Source organism: Ranitomeya variabilis, chromosome 1, assembly GCF_051348905.1.
Source record: "Ranitomeya variabilis isolate aRanVar5 chromosome 1, aRanVar5.hap1, whole genome shotgun sequence".
NCBI lineage: Eukaryota > Metazoa > Chordata > Amphibia > Anura > Dendrobatidae > Ranitomeya > Ranitomeya variabilis.
Window position 1 is genome coordinate 443,976,167 of NC_135232.1, and position 20,892 is coordinate 443,997,058.

General features: G+C 40.6%; 1 protein-coding gene across 7 annotated transcripts in view; it reads left to right on the forward strand.

Moving 5' to 3' along the window:
- MLLT3 (MLLT3 super elongation complex subunit) overlaps nucleotides 1-20,892 on the forward strand; it is a 406,706-nt gene that overhangs the window by 292,842 nt on the left and 92,972 nt on the right. The gene's annotated exons all lie outside the window — the stretch shown is intronic.

Sequence of the window (20,892 nt, forward strand, 5' to 3'; positions counted from 1 at the left end):
CAAACTTTTTCATATAACTGTAAATATAAATAGTATCGCTGAAACATTGTCCAAAAATCTAGTTACCATACAGATCCAACAGCTGAAAAATGAAAAAGCTATAGCTCTCAGAATAAAGCGATGCAAAAATGTTTTTTTTATATGAAAACACATATATAAATGGGCTATCTCTGTAATCATACTGACAATTTTTGCATTGTTGGTTTTTGTTTATTCTGCCTCCCAAAAATCAGAATAGAAAGCGATCAAAAAATTTAATGAGCCCAACAATGGTACCAATAAATACATCAACTTGTCTCGCAAAAACAAGCCCTCTTGTGACTGTCGGACGAAATATGGAAAAATTATAGCTCTCAAAATATGGTGATGCAAAAAACTATTTTTTGAAAAAAAAAGAAAAAAAAAGCCTCTTTTAGTGTGACCACATCCAAACATAAAACCAGATATTGATCTTCTTTCTGTAATTGCACTAACCTGAAGAATAGTCATCTAATTACTTATACTTTATGAGGAACAGCGAGAAAAAATAAATAAAACCAAATCTTCCTGCTGCTGATTTTTCATTCTGCCTCCCAAAGATCGCAGTAAAGTTCTGCTCACATTTATCCTGCTCTCTATGCTGAGCACTTAAACCAGGGTTTCTGTGTAAATCTCTGAAATATGTCATTCAGATGGAACCCCCGGCGCAAGATTCCCTATAATGAGGCAGATGGAGGCACTGATGACGCCGTCTGACCTTTGATCAGGCGGTGTCCATCTTTTTAGGCATGCATAAAAGTGCCGTCGGCCACAGTTTTCTGCACTGCTGAACAGAGGCCAGACAGAGTCCAAAGTAACCCTGCTGCCTCATTATAGTGAATGGATCCATCGGGATTCTCATCTGAATTACAGTGTATAAAGGAAAACGCCGATGTAAGCGCTCCAAGTAGAGCGCAGGCTAAAAGTGATTCAAATTGTTTTGTAAAATATTCCCAATAAAAGATTCAACTCAATCCACAAAAAATGCAGGTCCCCACTAACATCCGTCATCTCTTAACGAAAATACAGGGGCTTCCAGCTTACTGGTAGTAGAAAGGCTCTGGAAAAGCTAAATGGCCCTCGCAAGCAAAAGTAATTCATCAAATTGCGTGCTCCCAAATCCAAATTCCCCCTCCCTTCTGAGCCCTAGTGTGCATGATCCACATTTAGTGTCCACATTTTTGGCATTTCTGTAGCGATGACAGCCTACCTAATTTATAGGTGAATGAGCTGGGCACAACGTACTAGTCACTACAACAGCAGTTTGAAATTTATATTCAGCAACATCCACTGCTGCTTGTTTCTTGAAAACTCCCATTGAGTTCAAATTGTTGCTCCAGGATGCCTCCTGCTTAGCTATACGGCGAGACTCAGGGGGGACAGAGCGCTATTTGCCAATACCGTTCCATCCCTCCTGAGTCTCGCCATATGGCTAAACAGTACTGTACAGCCACATTGGGGTATTTCTAAAATTTTGGTGCCGTATTTACCCATGTGAAAATTAAAAATCTGGGGCTAAAACAAAATTTTGCTGGTAAAAATATATATATTTTTTTCTTCATTGGCCAATGGTATAAAATACTTTGACCCACCTGTGGTGTCAATATGATCACTGCACCCTAGATGAATTAATGGAGAGCTGTAGTTTGTAAAATGGAGTTTGTTATTGGGGGTTCTGCCACCTCATAGGCTCTGCCAATGTGACATGGCCACCTCAAACCAGTCCGGCAAAATGAGAACTCCAATATGGTGTGTATTCCCTTCTGAACTTTGCACTGCACAACCACATTTTTTTCAACCACATTTGGTGTATTGGTGTACTCAGGAGAAATTGCACAACAAATTTTGGCATCCATTTTCTCCTGCTATCCTTGTGAAAGTAAAAAAAAATTAGGGCTAAAATAACATTTTGTGGGAAAAATGTGATTTTGTTTATTTTAAATCTTCACTGCTGTACATTCTAAAGTTAGGTGAAGCAGCTGAGGTTTCAAGGTGCTCACCACACACCTAGATAAATTCCTTGAGGGGTCTAGTTTCCAAAATGGTGTCACTTGTAAGGATTTTCCACCGTTTAGTCACATCAGGGGTTCTCGAAACGAGACATTACACCAGCAGACCATTCCATTAAAGTCTGCATTCCAAAACATCACTCCCTCTTTTCTGAGACCTGCCATTAGCATAATCAGTAGTTTACCCAAACATATGGGGTATCAGCATACTTAGGAGAAATTGCACAACAAATTGTATGGTGTAATTTCTCCTGTTACCCTAATGAAAATGCAAAATTTGGGGCTAATATATATTTTTGTGGGGAAAATGTGTGCTTGTTTTTTTAAAAAAAAAATTTCACGGCTCAATGTTATAAACTTCTGTGAAGCATCCGTGGGTTCAAGGTGCTCACCACACATCTAGAATAGTTCCCTGATGGGTCTAGTTTCCAAAATGGTGTACCTTGTGGGTGGTTTCACTGTTTAGGCACATCAGGAGCTCTTCAAACGCAACGTTCCGTCCGTTAATTAATGCAGCAAATTTTACATTCAAAAAGTTAAATGGCGCTCCTTCCCTTTTGATCCTTGCCGTGTGCTTAAATAGTGGTTTTCCCCCACATATGGGGTATCGGCATGCTCAGGAGAAATTGAACAAAAAATGTTGAGGTCCATTTTTTCCTGTTAACCATGCAAAAATAAAAAAAAGTTTGGGTCTAAAGTAAAATTTTTATGACAAAAGTTTAAATATTCATTTTTTCCTTCCACATTCCAAAAATTTCTGTGGAGCACCTGATGGGTTAATTATCCTCTTGAATGTGGTTTTGAGCACCTTGAGGAGTTCGGTTTTTAGAATGGTGTCACTTTTGGGTACGTTTTGTCATATAGGCCCCTCAAAGTCACTTCAAATGTGATGCGATGTGATCCCTAAAAAAAAAAAGGAAAAAATGGTTTTTAAAATTTTGTTGGAAAAATGAGAAATCGCTGGTCAACTTTTAACCCTTATAACTTCCTAACAAAAAAATAGTTTCTAAAATTGTGCTGATGTAAAGTTAACATGTCGGAAATTTTATTTATTAACTATTTTGTGTAACATAACTTTCTGATTTAAGGGCATAAAATTTTTTTGACAAATTTCCCTTTTTTTCACAAATAAACGCAAGTCATATCGAATAAATTTTACCACTATCATGAAGTACAATATGTCATGAAAAAACAGTCTCCGAATCAGTGGGATCCGTTAAAGCATTCCAGACTTATTACCACGTAAAGTGACACTGGTCTGAATTGTAAAATTTGGCCCAGTCATGAAGGTGAAAACAGGCTCGGGGGTGAAGGGGTTAAACAAAATATGGTAGATATAAAGTTGTAAAATAGAAATAAAATAAAGCATAATTAGTTTAGCTCCATACAAAAACATAAAAATAGTGACCTATAGTAAAAGTGTGAGGGTGAACAATCGGGATAACAAATCAGTTTGATTGCAGGCTTCTCTGAAGCTGGAGCTTTTGTTTGCCTGTTTTTGATCCATTTAGATTTTGCCGTTCTCTTCTGAGTTCAAGGTCAAATTCTGGTCAAGGAAGCCCTTTTCTAAAGTCTTAATGTGAGTTGTATTGTGCTTTCATATCACCCTATTGTCCTTCATTTCTCCCTATGTTTAATTGCTGCTAAATCAACTAAATAATGCTGAAGTTCATACTGTTTTCTTAACTTTTCAGCCTATATTAGGTACACAAACCTTAAATCCTCCACAGTTAGTTGAACCATTATATTCTTCAAACAAATTCATTTTACCTGCTGTATTTTTTCTTAGTTTTGAATTTTTATTTTTTTTTACATAAACCTATTTCATATTTTTTTTTTTTTTTTTAACGTATCACTGAAAATAAATCTTTGATGTAGTCAATTATGATCTACTGGGAGATATTCACCTTATCAGTTTTCCAGGCTATTGCTTAAATGATTTGTCCAGGTTTATCGTGAAAGTCTGCAGTTGCTCTTTGTGACTGCAGACTTCTGTATCCTCACAGCGCGCTGTCAGGATTCTCCGGTGCTGGTGGCAAGAGCAAGCGGTCACGTGACTGCATGTACGTGATTTTCGTACTTCCGGTCACATTCCAATTAGACGTGCGTGGCTTCACTCAAAAAGAGTAAATTGATGAGGCTCAGCATGACTAGTCTGCGTGTGACCATATGTTTGCAAATTGCTATGAGGATACAGAAGTCTGCAGTCATTCTGGCTCTTTCATCCCAAACCTGGACAACCCTTTTAACTCTTTTCTGCAACGTGGGCACATGGCCTAACACTACCAGGGGTTCCTGTACATTTTGCACCTATTGTAGCCAGGAGCGTTTTCAAACGTTTGGCATGTATAAATAAAACCTAAGTTATAAAAATAAAAAAATAAACCTTTAAACTCAAATATATTTTTTAATTTTGGACACTTTGATACAAAATTGAATGAATCTGCCTATGTGTATAAAGAACACAGGATTACCCTTATGGAAAATATACACTTATTCAAGGGTCATAATTCATTAGGCAACATCAACACATTAATACGGGCATGATCTAATCGGAACACCTATAGTATATTTAACACTAGAAGTCCCAGAGAGGGGTCATTTAACATTTCTACTTTTGGAACCCAGAGAGCTCGAAATTTCTGGGACTTCTACTGTTAACCCATTAGTGACAGAGCCAATTTGGTCCTTAATGGCCAAGACAATTTTTACAATTCTGACCACTGTCACTTTGAGGTTATAGCTCTGGAAAGGCTTCAATGTATCCCACTGATTGAGACTGATTTTTTTGTGACATATTGTACATCATGGTAGTGGTAAAATTTCTTCGATATTGCGTTTATTTATGAAAAATTGAAATTTGGCAATTTTCAAACTTTTTTAATTTTTGTACTCTTAAATCAGAGAGTGATGTCACACAAAATGGTTAATAAATAACATTACCCAGATGTCTACTTTACATCAGCACAATTTTGGAAACATTTTTTTGTTTTGTTAGGACTTTATAAGGGTTAAATGCTGACCGATTTCTCATTTTTCAAAAAAAAATTTACAAAACCATTTTTTTAGGGACCACCTCACATTTGAAGTGAGCTTGGGGGGTCAATATAACAGAAAATACCCAAAAATGACACCATTCCAAAAACTGCACACCCCACGGGGTGCAAAACCACATTCAAGAAGTTTATTAACCCTATAGGTGATTCACGAGAACTAAAGCAATGTGGAAGGAAAAAATTAACATTTTACATTTTTAACAAAATTTACTTTGGAACCAATTGTGGACCAAAAAATATGCTGTGCAATTTATCCTGAGTATGCTGATACCCTGTATGTGGGGGAAAGCCACTGTTTGGGCGCATAGCAGGGCTCAGAAGGGAGGCAGCACCGTTTGACTTTTTGAACGCAAAATTGGCTGTAATCAATGGTGGAGCCATGTCACGTTTGGAGACCCCTGATGTAACTAAACCGTGGAACCCCCCAATTCCGCCTCCAACCCTAACCCCAAAACACTTCTAACCCTAATCCCAACCCTAACCACAACACTAACCCCAACATACCCCTAACCCTAATCCCAACCCTAACCATAATCCCAACCATAACCACAACCCTAACTGTAGCCCAACTCACTTAAGCCCAACTCTAACCCTAATAGAAAAATGAAAATAGTTTTTTTTTTTTAATTTCATTATTTTTACCTAACTAAGGGGGTGATAAAGGGGTGTTTTATTTGCTATTGTCTATCACAGTGATCAAAAAGAACCAATAGGAAAAATTTCCTATTGTCGCCCGCCATTTTCTTCCTGGAAGAAGACGCCGGTGGCCCGGTGGACTTCACGGAAGGTTGCAGGGACATCGGAGGTACCGGGGGGGGGGGGGGGGGGAGAGGTGATTTGGGGGACACCATTTCTCTCTCCTCTGATGTGGGATCGCATCATAGGAGACAGAAATTAAAATGTGTATTCTCGGTAACCGAGATCCCATAGAAATTCTGACTCTGGGGGGCGCTATACACTTATTTCTCAGCGCATTTAAAAAGCGGCGCTGAGGCATAAGTACCCTTAATTGCTGCCATTAAAAGGCATATCGGTGGTTAAGGGGTTAATGCATAATTAATCCTTATTAATAAGCATTAAAATTCACAAATTTAACAACGTAATGCTGCTAAGTTTGAAAATTGAGATTTTTTGCATTTTCGCCAAAATGCTTATAATTCACAAATAAACGTAAAAAATATTGACTAAAATTTACCAATAACGTGAAGTACAATGTGTGACTACAAAACATTCTTAGAATCAGTGGGATAGGTTGACGCATTCCAGAGTTATTACTACAAAAAGTGACACTGGTTAGAATAGAATTTGACCTGGTCAGGAAGGTGAAAACAGGCTTGGGGGATGAAGGGGTTAGGCAGCCTGGGGTCATTCCCTTTATCTATCATTGTAAGTAATTGGCATTTTCTCTCATATATATTGGCACGTTGCACCTTGTTGGCCTTATGGCCACTTTTTACACTTCAGGAGTTCTTGGTGGTAACTGATTTTTTGCACATAGCACTTTATTTTTCCGCATGATCACCTGGATTTTGAGTGAGAATTGTTTGGTGTTTTCAGTGATATCCATATCACTGACACATACACTATATATATATATATATTTTTTTTATTATTAATTTCTTTTTATTATTTAAATTTTTTTCTGGTGTATATTGGGATAAATTGCCATATGGATTTGTGTAGTATTTTGCTTGCCTTATGAATTTGCGGCTTTTATTGTGCACATATTTTGTAAATTATTAATACCGTATATGTATTTTAATTATTTTATTTATTACATTTTCTTTAATAAATGGTTGTCACTATTGCTATCTATTAATAAATAATTTAATATTACTAATATTCCCTGTCTTGTTCTCATTGGTTCGGGTCCTTATGTTGGGAGCTTTGGTTTTCACCTTTTAGTGGTTTTCACTACAACTAGCACACAGGAGGTGATCCATAAATTATAGTATATATTATACTTAATTTTATTTTGATAATCATATTTTGGTATCACTACTGTGTTTCTTTACTAACATACAGTACAGACCAAAAGTTTGGACACACCTTCTCATTTAAAGATTTTTCTGTATTTTCATGACTATGAAAATTGTACATTCACACTGAAGGCATCAAAACTATGAATTAACACATGTGGAATTATATACTTAGCAAAAAAGTGCGAAACAACTGAAATTATGTCATATTCTAGGTTCTTCAAAGTAGCCACCTTTTGCTTTGATGACTGCTTTGCACGCTCTTGTCATTCTCTTGATGAGCTTCAAGAGATAGTCACCGGGAATGGTTTTCACTTCACAGGTGTGCTCTGTCAGGTTTAATAAGTGGGATTTCTTGCCTTATAAATGGGGTTGGGACCATGAGTTGTGTTGTGCAGAGGTCTGGTGGATACACAGCTGATAGTCCTACTTTATAGACTATTAGAATTTGTATTATGGCAAGAAAAAAGCAGCTAAGTAAAGAAAAACGAGTGGCCATCATTACTTTAAGAAATGAAGGTCAGTCAGTCCGAAAAATTGGAAACTTTGAAAGTGTCCCCAAGTGCAGTGGCAAAAACCATCAAGTGCTACAAAGAAACTGGCTCACATGAGGACCGCCCCAGGAAAGGAAGACCAAGAGTCACCTCTGCTTCTGAGGATAAGTTTTTCCAAGTCTCCAGCCTCAGAAATCGCAGGTTAACAGCAGCTCAGATTAGAGACCAGGTCAATGCCACACAGAGTTCTAGCAGCAGACACTTCTCTACAACAACTGTTATGAGGAGACTTTGTACAGCAGGCCTTCATGGTAAAATAGCTGCTAGGAAACCACAACTAAGGACAGGCAACAATCAGAAGAGACTTGTTTGGGCTAAAGAACACAAGGAATGGACATTAGACCAGTGGAAATCTGTGCTTTGGTCTGATGAGTCCAAATTTGAGTTCTTTGGGTCCAACCACCGTGTCTTTGTGCGATGCAGAAAAGGTGAACGGATGGACTCTACATGCCTGGTTCCCACCGTGAAGCATGGAGGAGGTGTGATGGTGTGGGGGTGCTTTGCTGGTGACACTGTTGGGGATTTATTCAAAATTGAAGGCATACTGAACCAGCATGGCTACCACAGCATTTTGCAACAGATGCTATTCCATCCGGTTTGCGTTTAGTTGGACCATCATTTATTTTTCAACAGGACAATGACCCCAAACACACCTCCAGGCTGTGTAAGGGCTATTTTACCAAGGAGAGTGATGGGGGTGCTACGCCAGATGACCTGGCCTCTACAGTCACCAGACCTGAACCCAATCGAGATGGTTTGGAGGGAGCTGGACCGCAGAGTGAAGGCAAAAGGGCCAACAAGTGCTAAGCATCTCTGGGAACTCCTTCAAGATTGTTGGAAGACCATTCCCGGTGACTACCTCTTGAAGCTCATCAAGAGAATGCCAAGAATATGCAAAGCAGTCATCAAAGCAAAAGGTGGCTACTTTGAAGAACCTAGAATATAAGACATATTTTCAGTTGTTTCACACATTTTTGTTAAGTATATAATTCCACGTGTTAATTCATAGTTTTGATGCCTTCAGTGTGAATGTACAATTTTCAGAGTCATGAAAATACAGAACAATCGTTAAATGAGAAGGTGTGTCCAAACTTTTGGTCTGTACTGTATATGCATATACACATACATTTTTACCCTTGTGTGGACAAGTCCATAAATAAATATTTTTTTTTACTCATGCAGATGGTAGTTAACCCCTTCCCGACCCATGACGCCACGTAGGCGTCATGAAAACCCGTGCCAATCCGACCCATGACGCCTATGTGGCGTCATGGAATGATCGCGTCCCTGCAGATCGGGTGAAGGGGTTAACTCCTATTTTACCCGATCTGCAGGGAGAGGGGGAGTGGTACTTCAGCCCAGGGGGGGTGGCTTCACCCCCCCGTGGCTACGATCGCTCTGATTGGCTGTTGAAAGTGAAACTGCCAATCAGAGCGATTTGTAATATTTCACCTAAAAAAATGGTGAAATATTACAATCCAGCCATGGCCGATGCTGCAATATCATCGGCCATGGCTGGAAATACTGAAGTACCCCCCCCCCACGCCCACCGATCGCCCCCCCCGTCCTCTGTTATGGGGTCCGGTCCCCTCCGTCCGCCTGCCGGCTCCCCCGTCCTCCTGTCCGCTCCCTCCTTGCCCAGACCCACCCCCCCTGTGCTCCGTTCCCCCCCCCCGTGCTCCGATCCACCCCCCCACCACCCCTTCATACTTACCGATCCTCCCGGTGTCCGTCCGTCTCCTCGCTGGGCGCCGCCATGTTGGAAAATGGCGGGCGCATGCTCAGTGCGCCCGCCGAATCTGCCAGTCGGCAGATTCCTTACAGGTACATTTTGATCGCTGTGGTAGGTTCTATCACAGCGATCAAAAAAAAAAAATAATAAATAACCCCCCCCCCCTTTATCACCCCCATAGGGACAATAATAAAATAAAGAATTTTTTTTTTTTTTTTTTTCCCCTCTAGGGTTAGGATTAGAACTAGGGTTAGAACTAGGGGTAGGGTTAGGGGTAGGGTTAGGGTTACGGGTAGGGTAATTAGGGGTAGGGTTATGGCATGTGCACACAGAGCGGATCGGCCGTGGATCCGCAGCGGATCGGCCGCGGATCCGCAGCGGATCGGCAGCGGATCGGACGCGGATCGGACGCGGATCCGCAGCGGATCGGACGCGGATCCGCAGCGGATTGGCAGCGGATCCGCAGCGGATTGGCAGCGGATCCGCAGCGGATGGGCCGCGGATTGGCAGCGGATCCGCAGCGGATCGGCAGCGGATTGGCAGCGGATCCGCAGCGGATTGGCCGCGGATCCGCAGCGGATTGGCCGCTGCGAATTTGAAGCAGTTTTCCATCAGGTTTACAGTACCATGTACACCTAAGGAAAACCAAATCCGCTGTGCCCATGGTGCGGAAAATTCCGTGCAGAAACGCTGCGTTGTATTTTCCGCAGCATGTCAATTCTTTGTGCGGATTCCGCAACGTTTTACACCTGTTCCTCAATAGGAATCCGCAGGTGAAATCCGCACAAAAAAACACTGGAAATCTGCTGTAAATCCGCAGGTAAAACGCAGTGCCTTTTACCTGCAGATTTTTCAAAAATCGTGCGGAAAAATCTCACACGAATTCGCAACGTGGGCACATAGCCTTAGGGTTAGGGTTGGAATTAGAGTTAGGGTTGGAATTAGGGCTAGGGTTTGAAATAGGGTTAAGATTAGGCTTGTGGTTAGGGTTACGGATAGGGTTAGGGGTGTGTTGGGGTTACAGTTGTGGTTAGGGTTGGAATTAGGGTTACGGGTGTGTTGCGGTTAGGGTTGTGGTTAGGGGTGTGTTGGGGTTAGGGTTGTGATTAGGGTTATGGCTACAGTTGGGATTAGGATTAGGGGTGTGTTGGGGTTAGTGTTGAAGTTAGAATTGAGGGGTTTCCACTGTTTAGGCACATCAGGGGTCTCCAAACGCAACATGGCGCCACCATTGATTCCAGCCAATCTTGCATTCAAAAAGTCAAATGGTGCTCCCTCCCTTCCAAGCCCCGACGTGTGCCCAAACAGTGGTTTACCCCCACATTTGGGGTACCAGCGTACTCAGGACAAACTGGGCAACAACTGTTGGGGTCCAATTTCTCCTGTTACCCTTGCAAAAATAAAAAATTACTTGCTAAAACATAATTTTTGAGGAAAGAACAATTATTTTTTATTTTCACGGCTCTGCGTTATAAACTTCTGTGAAGCACTTGGGGGTTGAAAGTGCTCACCACACATCTAGATAAGTTCCTTCGGGGGTCTAGTTTCCAAAATGGGGTCACTTGTGGGGTGTTTCTACTGTTTAGGCACATCAGGGGCTCTGCAAATGCAATGTGACGCCCGCAGACCATTCCATCAAAGTCTGCATTTCAAATGTCACTACTTCCCTTCCGAGCCCTGACGTGCGCCCAAACAGTGGTTTACCCCCACATATGGGGTATCAGCATACTCACAACAAACTGGGCAACAAATATTGGGGTCCAAATTCTCCTGTTACCCTTGTGAAAATAAAAAATTGCTTGCTAAAACATCTTTTTTGAGGAAAGAAAAATGATTTTTTTATTTTCACGGCTCTGCGTTGTAAACTTCTGTGAAGCACTTGGGGGTTGAACGTGCTCACCACACATCTAGATAAGTTCCTTCGGGGGTCTAGTTTCCAAAATGGGGTCACTTGTGGGGTGTTTCTACTGTTTAGGCACATCAGGGGCTCTGCAAATGCAATGTGACGCCCGCAGACCATTCCATCAAAGTCTGCATTTCAAATGTCACTACTTCCCTTCCGAGCCCTGACGTGCGCCCAAACAGTGGTTTACCCCCACATATGGGGTATCAGCATACTCACAACAAACTGGGCAACAAATATTGGGGTCCAAATTCTCCTGTTACCCTTGTGAAAATAAAAAATTGCTTGCTAAAACATCTTTTTTGAGGAAAGAAAAATGATTTTTTATTTTCACGGCTCTGCGTTGTAAACTTCTGTGAAGCACTTGGGGGTTGAACGTGCTCACCACACATCTAGATAAGTTCCTTGGGGCGTCTAGTTTCCAAAATGGGGTCACTTGTGGGGGGTTTCTACTGTTTAGGCATATCAGGGGCTCTGCAAACGTAACATGATGCCCGCAGACCATTCCATCAAAGTCTGCATTCCAAAACGTCACTACTTCCCTTCCGAGCCCCGGCATGTGCCCAAACAGTGGTTTACCCCCACATATGGGGTATCAGCGTACTCAGGAGAAACTGGACAACAACTTTTGGGGTCCAATTTCTCCTGTTAGTCTTGCAAAAATAAAAAATTCTGGGCTAAAAAAATATTTTTGAGGAAAGGAAACACATTTATTATTTTCACGGCTCTGCGTTATAAACTTCTGTGAAGCATTTGGGGGTTCAAAGTGCTCACCACACATCTAGATAAGTTCCCTTGGGGGTCTAGTTTCCAAAATGGAGTCACTTGTGGGGAGTTCCTACTGTTTAGGCACATCAGGGGCTCTGCAAACGCAACCTGATGCCCGCAGAGCATTCCATCAAAGTCTGCATTTCAAAATGTCACTACTTCCCTTCCGAACCCCGACGTGTGCCAAAACAGTGGTTTACCCCCACATATGGGGTATCAGCGTACTCAGGAGAAACTGGTCAACAACTTTTGGGGTCCAATTTCTCCTGTTACTCTTGCAAAAATAAAAAAATTCTGGGCTAAAAAATATTTTTGAGGAAAGGAAACACATTTTTTATTTTCACGGCTCTGCGTTATAAACTTCTGTGAAGCACTTGGGGGTTCAAAGTGCTCACCACACATCTAGATTAGTTCCTTGGGAGGTCTAGTTTCCAAAATGGGGTCACTTGTGCGGGAGCTCCAATGTTTAGGCACACAGGGGCTCTCCAAACGCGACATGGTGTCCGCTAATGATTGGAGCTAATTTTCCATTCAAAAAGCCAAATGGCGTGCCTTCCCTTCCGAGCCCTGCCGTGCGCCCAAACAGTGGTTTACCCCCACATATGGGGTATCACCGTACTCAGGACAAACTGGACAACAAAATTTGGGGTCCAATTTCTCCTATTACCCTTGGGAAAATAAAAAATTCTGGGCTAAAAATCATTTTTGAGGAAAGAAAAATTATTTTTTTATTTTCACGGCTCTGCGTTATAAACTTCTGTGAAGCACCTGGGGGTTCTAAGTGCTCACTATGCATCTAGATAAGTTCCTTGGGGGGTCTAGTTTCCAAAATGGGGTCACTTGTAGGGGAGCTCCAATGTTTAGGCACACAGGGGCTCTCCAAACGCGACATGGTGTCCGCTAACGATTGGAGCTAATTTTCCATTCAAAAAGTCAAATGGCACGCCTCCCCTTCCGAGCCTTGCCATGCACCCAAACAGTGGTTTACCCCCACATATGAGGTATCGGCATACTCAGGAGAAATTGCCCAACAAATTTTAGGATCCATTTTATCCTGTTGCCCATGTGAAAATGAAAGAATTGAGGCTAAAAGAAATTTTGTGTGAAAAAAAAGTACTTTTTCATTTTTGCGGATCAATTTGTGAAGCACCTGGGGGTTTAAAGTGCTCACTATGCCTCTAGATGAGTTCCTTGGGGGGGTCTAGTTTCCAAAATGGGGTCACTTGTGGAGGAGCTCCAATGTTTAGGCACACAGGGGCTTTCCAAACGCGACATGGTGTCCGCTAACGATGGAGATAATTTTTCATTCAAAAAGTCAAATGGCGCTCCTTCCCTTCCGAGCCTTACCATGTGCCCAAACAGTGGTTTACCCCCACATGTGAGGTATTTGTGTACTCAGGAGAAATTGCCCAACAAAATTTAGGATCCATTTTATCCTGTTGCCCATGTGAAAATGAAAAAATTGAGGCTAAAATAATTTTTTTGTGAAAAAAAAGTACTTTTTCATTTTTACGGATCAATTTGTGAAGCACCTGGGGGTTTAAAGTGCTCACTATGCTTCTAGATAAGTTCCTTGGGGGGTCTAGTTTCCAAAATGGGGTCACTTGTGGGGGAGCTCCAATGTTTAGGCACACGGGGGCTCTCCAAACATGACATGGTGTCCGCTAAAGATTGGAGCCAATTTTTCATTCAAAAAGTCAAATGGCGCTCCTTCCCTTCCAAGCCCTGCCGTGCGCCCAAACAGTGGTTTACCCCCACATATGAGGTATCAGCGTACTCAGGACAAATTGGACAACAACGTTCGTGGTCCAGTTTCTCCTTTTACCGCTGGGAAAATAAAAAAATTGTTGCTAAAAGATCATTTTTGTGACTAAAAAGTTAAATGTTCATTTTTTACTTCCATGTTGCTTCTGCTGCTGTGAAACACCTGAAGGGTTAATAAACTTCTTGAATGTGGTTTTGAGCACCTTGAGGGGTGCAGTTTTTAGAATGGTGTCACTTTTGGGTATTTTCAGCCATATAGAACCCTCAAAATGACTTCAAATGTGAGGTGGTCCCTAAAAAAAATGGTTTTGTAAATTTTGTTGTAAAAATGAGAAATCACTGGTCAAATTTTAACCCTTATAACTTCCTAGCAAAAAAAAAAATTGTTTCCAAAATTGTGCTGATGTAAAGTAGACATGTGGGAAACGTTATTTATTAACTATTTTGTGTCACATAACTCTCTGGTTTAACAGAATAAAAATTCAAAATGTGAAAATTGCGAAATTTTCAAATTTTTTGCCAAATTTCCGTTTTTTTCACAAATAAACTCAGAAATTATCGACCTAAATTTACCACTAACATGAAGCCCAATATGTCACGAAAAAACAATCTCAGAATCGCTAGGATCCGTTGAAGCGTTCCTGAGTTATTACCTCATAAAGGGACACTGGTCAGAATTTCAAAAAACGGCAAGGTCATTAAGGCCAAAATAGGCTGGGTCATGAAGGGGTTAATTAAAGTGTTGATACGGCACATTTAATATTGTATGCATTAAGAGTTGTGTGCAGCTCCCTATTGTTCTCTGTATCAGAAACATTTGCAGGCAGGAGTGATGCAAATAGGGAAGATGACAACTGCAGTGTCAGCAAAAATGTTCTACATGCAGGTGCCCTACTAATTATTGGGAATAACAGGCATTTTTTTTTTTTTTTTTTTTTTTTTTTTTTTGTGAAAGCACATAGTACTTTTTGGTTGCACTGTGGTCACTGTGTGACCTCAATCGTAAGAAAGTTCCTTTGTAAATTTGCCACTTATTTATTATGCTTTCTAATATAGCGCCATCACATTCTGCAAAATGCAATCTGTTGAAAAAACTACTACTCCCAGCAGGCTGTGAAGGTCATTAGTTGGCAGGTCATGCTGGAAGTTATCCTTCCCCCTGGAGAGAAAAGAGATGATAGGCTTTTTATAAAATATCTAGAACACACTTTTTCCAGCATTAATTTGTTGCCTCATCGTTCTATGAGCCGGGTTATATATGCTTAAAAAAATGGCAGGCCAAAAGCAGAAGCAGGTCTTAAGAATCAGCAAAATGCTGAAAAATGATTGGCGGGAAAGGGGTCCTTGCATTGATGGTGAGAAGACAACGCAGGGGCACGGAGTATAATAAAGAACCTGCTGCAGCTCCTTTATGTCATTTCAGCCTATTACTCTATATACTGTAATAATAAACTGAGTAGTTCATTAGAAAATAGCATGCTTCTTTTGTATACAGCTCTGGCAAAAATTAAGAGACCACTGCAAAATTGTCAGTTTGTCTGATATTTCTCTTTATAGGTATATTTTTGAGTAAAATGTAAATTGTTCATTTATTCTAGAAATTTCTGACAACATGTCGCCGAATTTCCAAGCAATAAATTTTGTATTTTTTTCCTGAAATAATAAAAAAAAAAAAACAGTGCTTTCAGACCTCAAATAATGCAAAGAAAACAAATTTATAATCATTTAGAAACAACAATACTAATGTTGTAACTCAGGAAGAGTTCAGAAATCAATATTTTGTGGAATAACCATGATTTGTAATCACAGCTTTCATGCGTCTTGGCATGCTTTCCACCAGGCTTTCACACTGCTTCTGGCGCAAAAATGTAAGCAGTTCTTTGTTTGATGGCTTGTGACTATCCATCATCCTCTTGATTACATTCCAGAGGTTTTCATTGGGGTTCAGGTCTGGAGATTGGGCTGCCCATGACAGGGTTTTGATGATCATTTTTGGTGGTCTCTTAATTTTTGCCAGAGGTGTATAGTGCATCGTGTACTGTGCCAAACACCGATCATGCTGGAGGTGGGATGCCGACAATTGCACAGTGGCCACCACGAGGATTCACATGTTCCCCTGAGGGCCAGGGAAGTCTGATCACAATTCACATCACACTATTATTTTTCCTCATTACAGTCATACACACAGGGACAGTCTAATAGGAATGCAAGATTTTTAATGTAGTTTTGGGATATGCAAGGGAAAACTGTGAAAACTAGCTGCCACTACAGAGAGTTCTAACAACTTAAAGTTGATACCAGTAGTTGGACCTTTGGGACAATCATATAATCTTTAGTATGTTATCCTCACCTACTGTATTCTCACCCATCCCTTGTAGATTGTGAGCCCTCGCGGGCAGGGTCCTCACTCCTCCTGTACCAGTTATGACTTGTATTGTTCAAGATTATTGTACTTGTTTTTATTATGTATACCCCTCCTCACTTGTAAAGCGCCATGGAATAAATGGCGCTATAACAATAAATAATAATAATAATAATTCTGCAGCCTAACCAGTCACAAGCCAGAAAGAATAAACAAGGTTTCCTAAAAATGTGCCTGCATCCTGCTGACATATGTCAGGAGGGTGAATAATTGTTGTTGCAGTGTTTTGGTGTGTCTACGATTACTCTAGTGTTAACATAACCTTCAACTTAACTTCTCACTCATCAACTAAATTGGGCAATTTATTTTTTAATCTTTTCTGCAAGCTCCTGTTACTTATGAAGAGAAATTTCTATTTTGAGTGTCAATTGACAAAATAGTGAATCTTAATGTTAGAAAGATGTGCACTCATATGTTACAATAATTAGTTGTTTTTTCCTGATTGCTACAATAAGGCTGTGTGTACACGTTGTGGATTTGCTTTGATGCAGGGCTCCGGCGGTGAGCCCGCATCAATGCTGGGACATGTCAGTTGTTTTGAACAGCTGACATGTGCCCGCAATAGCGGCGGGTGAAATCGCGATTCACCCGCCGCTATTAACTAGTTAAATGCCGCTGTCAAACGCTGACAGCGGCATTTAACCGGCGCTTCCAGCCGGGCGGCCGGAAATGAGCGTATCGCCGACCCCCGTCACATGATCGGGGGTCAGCGATGCTTCTGCATTGTAACCATAGAGGTCCTTGAGACCTCTATTGTTACTGATGCCGGCCTGCTGTGAGCGCCCCCCCTGTGGTCGGCGCTCACAGCACACCTGCATTTCTGCTGCATAGCAGCGATCTGCTATGTAGCAGAGCTGATCGCGTTGTGCCAGCTTCTAGCCTCCTTTCGCCCCATTCAAAATAAATCAATAAAAAAAAAATCAAACCTACACATATTTGGTATCGCTGCATTCAGAATCGCTCGATCTATCAATAAAAAAAAGGATTAACCTGATCGCTAAACGGCATAGCGAGAAAAAAATTTGAAACGCCAGAATTACGTTTTTTGGTTGCCGCGACATTGCATTAAAATGCAATAACGGGCGATCAAAAGAACGTATTTGCACCAAAATGCTATCATTATTGGAGACGCTACGGGTATCGGAAAATGGAACAATTTTTTTTTTTTTTTAGCAAAGTTTGGATTTTTTTTTTCACCACTTAGATAAAGAGAACCTAGACATTTTTGGTGTCTATGAACTCGTACTGACCTGGAGAATCATAATATCTGGTCAGTTTTAGCATTTAGTGAACCTAGTAAAAAAGCCAATCAAAAAACAAGTGTGGGATTGCACTTTTTTTGCAATTTCACCGCACTTGGAATTTTTTTCCCGTTTTCTAGTACACGATGTCGTTCAAAACTACAACTTGTTTTGCAAAAAATAAGCCCTCACATGGCCATATTGACGGAAAAATAAAAAAGTTATGGCTCTGGGAAGAAGGGGAGCAAAAAACGAACACGGAAAAACGGAAAATTCCAAGGTCATGAAGGGGTTAATTTTGCGGATTTCCCACTATATCAATGCAATGGGAAATCTCTGGAAAAAAAGGCGAAAAAATCTGCAAAAAAAGTGAGAAAAAAGCGCGAAAAAAACGCATGCGGATTTCTTGCATAAAATATCCGGTTTTGCTCAGGAAATTTCTGCAAGATATCTTGAACGTGTGCACATAGCCTAAGTATTCTATTCACACTCATATCTTATGGACATGTCTCCCTAATGCAGGCCTGTGTATATGGGTATATAACGCAGACAAATTATCATTTTTAGGTCATGATTAAAGATACGAACAACAGCAAACAAGCTGATTCTTACTATTTATCAATGTCTGGATTGCAACAAGAAAAGTTGCACAAAAACATCAATAAAGTTTATACATTTTACACAATTCTTACACCGTTTGTTACCTTATCTTTAGCATAAAATATGGCAACTAGTTCTCTAACAGTACCTACTGGAAACTACAGGCATAACAAAAGATTATCACTAGAGAAAGATGTCTAATACACTTTTCTAATAAGCTAGTATCAGTTACCCTGCTTTTATCACAACCTCCTGATGACGTCTCACTTCAGTAAACGAGGCGGGAACCGAAGTACTGACCATGGCAGTGGCGGCTACTGATGAGGCAGGCAGCGAGGACAGAAGTTTTGGTTACTTCATCACCACTACTGAAACAGGACTTCATCAGGTAACGGCAGTGAGAGAACCTGCAATAAGTCACCACAGCGCCAGCCTATAATGTCTTCTCCCGAATATCCCCCATCCTCTGGAATTCTTTGCCCCAACACGTCCGACTATCAATTACATTCGGATCCTTCAGATGGAACCTGAAAACCCATCTCTTCAGGAAAGCCTACAGCCTGCAGGCTGACCCCGCTGCCTCCTCACCACTACCGGAGCTACAGCCTCACCAACACCGGAGCTCGTGCAACCCTCAACCTATTGTCTCCATCCCCACCATCCTGTAGAATGTAAGCCCGCAAGGGCAGGGTCCTCGCCCCTCTGTATCAGTCTGTCATTGTTAGTTTGTTTACTGTAAGTGATATCTGTAACTAGTATGTAACCCCTTCTCATGTACAGCACCATGGAATCAATGGTGCTATATACCGTAAATAATAATAATAATGTCATCTTGCTCCGGGGGTAGAGAAGCTGTGAGGAAGTGACTGTAGGGCCAGCCTCCTGTGACATCCCATTTGAAACTCTCTTCAAACAAAACATCACAGGAAGAACAAAAACAACAAACAATAAATGATTTAGCAGGATAGCGAGATCTGTAGGGAATTTTAAAATAAAGCCAATAACAAAAGTCGTTAGCGCTTAAAAGAAAAAAACATTTCTAAAAGGGTATTAAAAAGGTATCTAGCAATCCCCCTGACGAAGGACTGCGTGTCTGAAACGCGCGTCGGGGTGCACATTAGAAAGCCGCTGGCAGCCTGGGGTCATTCCCTTTATCTATCATTGTAAGTAATTGGCATTTTCTCTCATATATATTGGCACGTTGCACCTTGTTGGCCTTATGGCCACTTTTTACACTTCAGGAGTTCTTGGTGGTAACTGATTTTTTGCACATAGCACTTTATTTTTCCGCATGATCACCTGGATTTTGAGTGAGAATTGTTTGGTGTTTTCAGTGATATCCATATCACTGACACATACACTATATATATATATATATATATATATATATATATATATATATATATATATATATTTTTATTATTAATTTCTTTTTATTATTTAAATTTTTTTCTGGTGTATATTGGGATAAATTGCCATATGGATTTGTGTAGTATTTTGCTTGCCTTATGAATTTGCGGCTTTTATTGTGCACATATTTTGTAAATTATTAATATATGTATTTTAATTATTTTATTTATTACATTTTCTTTAATAAATGGTTGTCACTATTGCTATCTATTAATAAATAATTTAATATTACTAATATTCCCTGTCTTGTTCTCATTGGTTCGGGTCCTTATGTTGGGAGCTTTGGTCTGTACTGTATGTGTATATATTATAGTAGTACCAGCCAAGAGTTTTGACACACCTGTTCTTGCAATGGCTTTTTTAATGGGATGTACCCATTGTAGATTGATACAGACTGAAGGCAACAAAACCACAAAGAAACACGTGGAAACAAGCAGTAAAAAACATGTGTGCAAAAAAATAGAATGTGTTAAGCATTAAATTCAAAGAACTTTGTTGACCGTTTTACAGCCCCTTCTCCCCCTTGATATTCTCTCAAGCAGCTTCATCAAGTAGTTTAGTGGCCTCCAATGAACGGGTATGTCTTGTCGATAGTTTGTGGAATCACCGGTCTTCAGAAAGTTTGTGACCATCACGTGAGTTGTGAGGAGTCGGTTCTATTACACAGTTCCATACAGTGCTGAGCTATAATATGGCAGGAAACACTCAAATAAGGAGAAATTACAGTCCATTCTTACTTGGATTTGGAATTTTCTAGAACCTTGGAAGTTATCCTCAAGTGCAGTCATGAAAACCATAAATATTAGGATGAAACAGGCTCTCATGAGGACCGCTCTAGGAAAGGAAGGCCAAGAACGTCCTCTGTTGCAGAGGATGAGTTAGTCAAAGTTACTATTGTTAACAGCTCACATAATAGCCCTTATAAACTATGCATAAACATCAAGTAGCAGACACATCTCAACATCCCCAACCAGAGGAGACTGCAAAAAAGCATGCCTTTATGGTTGAATTGTGCAAAAGAAGCCACTGAGGAATGCAACCAAGAAGATACTTTTTTTTTGCCAAGCAACGCAAGAACTGGACATGAGATCAGTGGAAATCTGTACTATTGTCTAATGCACCAAAATTTCAGATTTTTGGTACCAACTGCAATGTCTTAGTGAGATGTAAAAAAAAAAAGTGAGCAAATGATTTCTACATGTGTGGTGCTCACCATGAAGCATGAAGAGTGAGGTGGACGGTGTGGGGGTGCTTTTCAGATTAACTGTTGGTGATTTATTCCAAATTCAAAGTTCACTTGCCCAGCATGTCTACAACAGCATTCTGCATCCAATTTAGGTTGCACTTAGTAGGATCATCATTTGTGTTGCAACAGAACAATGACCCAAAACACACCTTTAGGCTATGTAAGGGCCACGTGACCTAGAGTGTGAGTG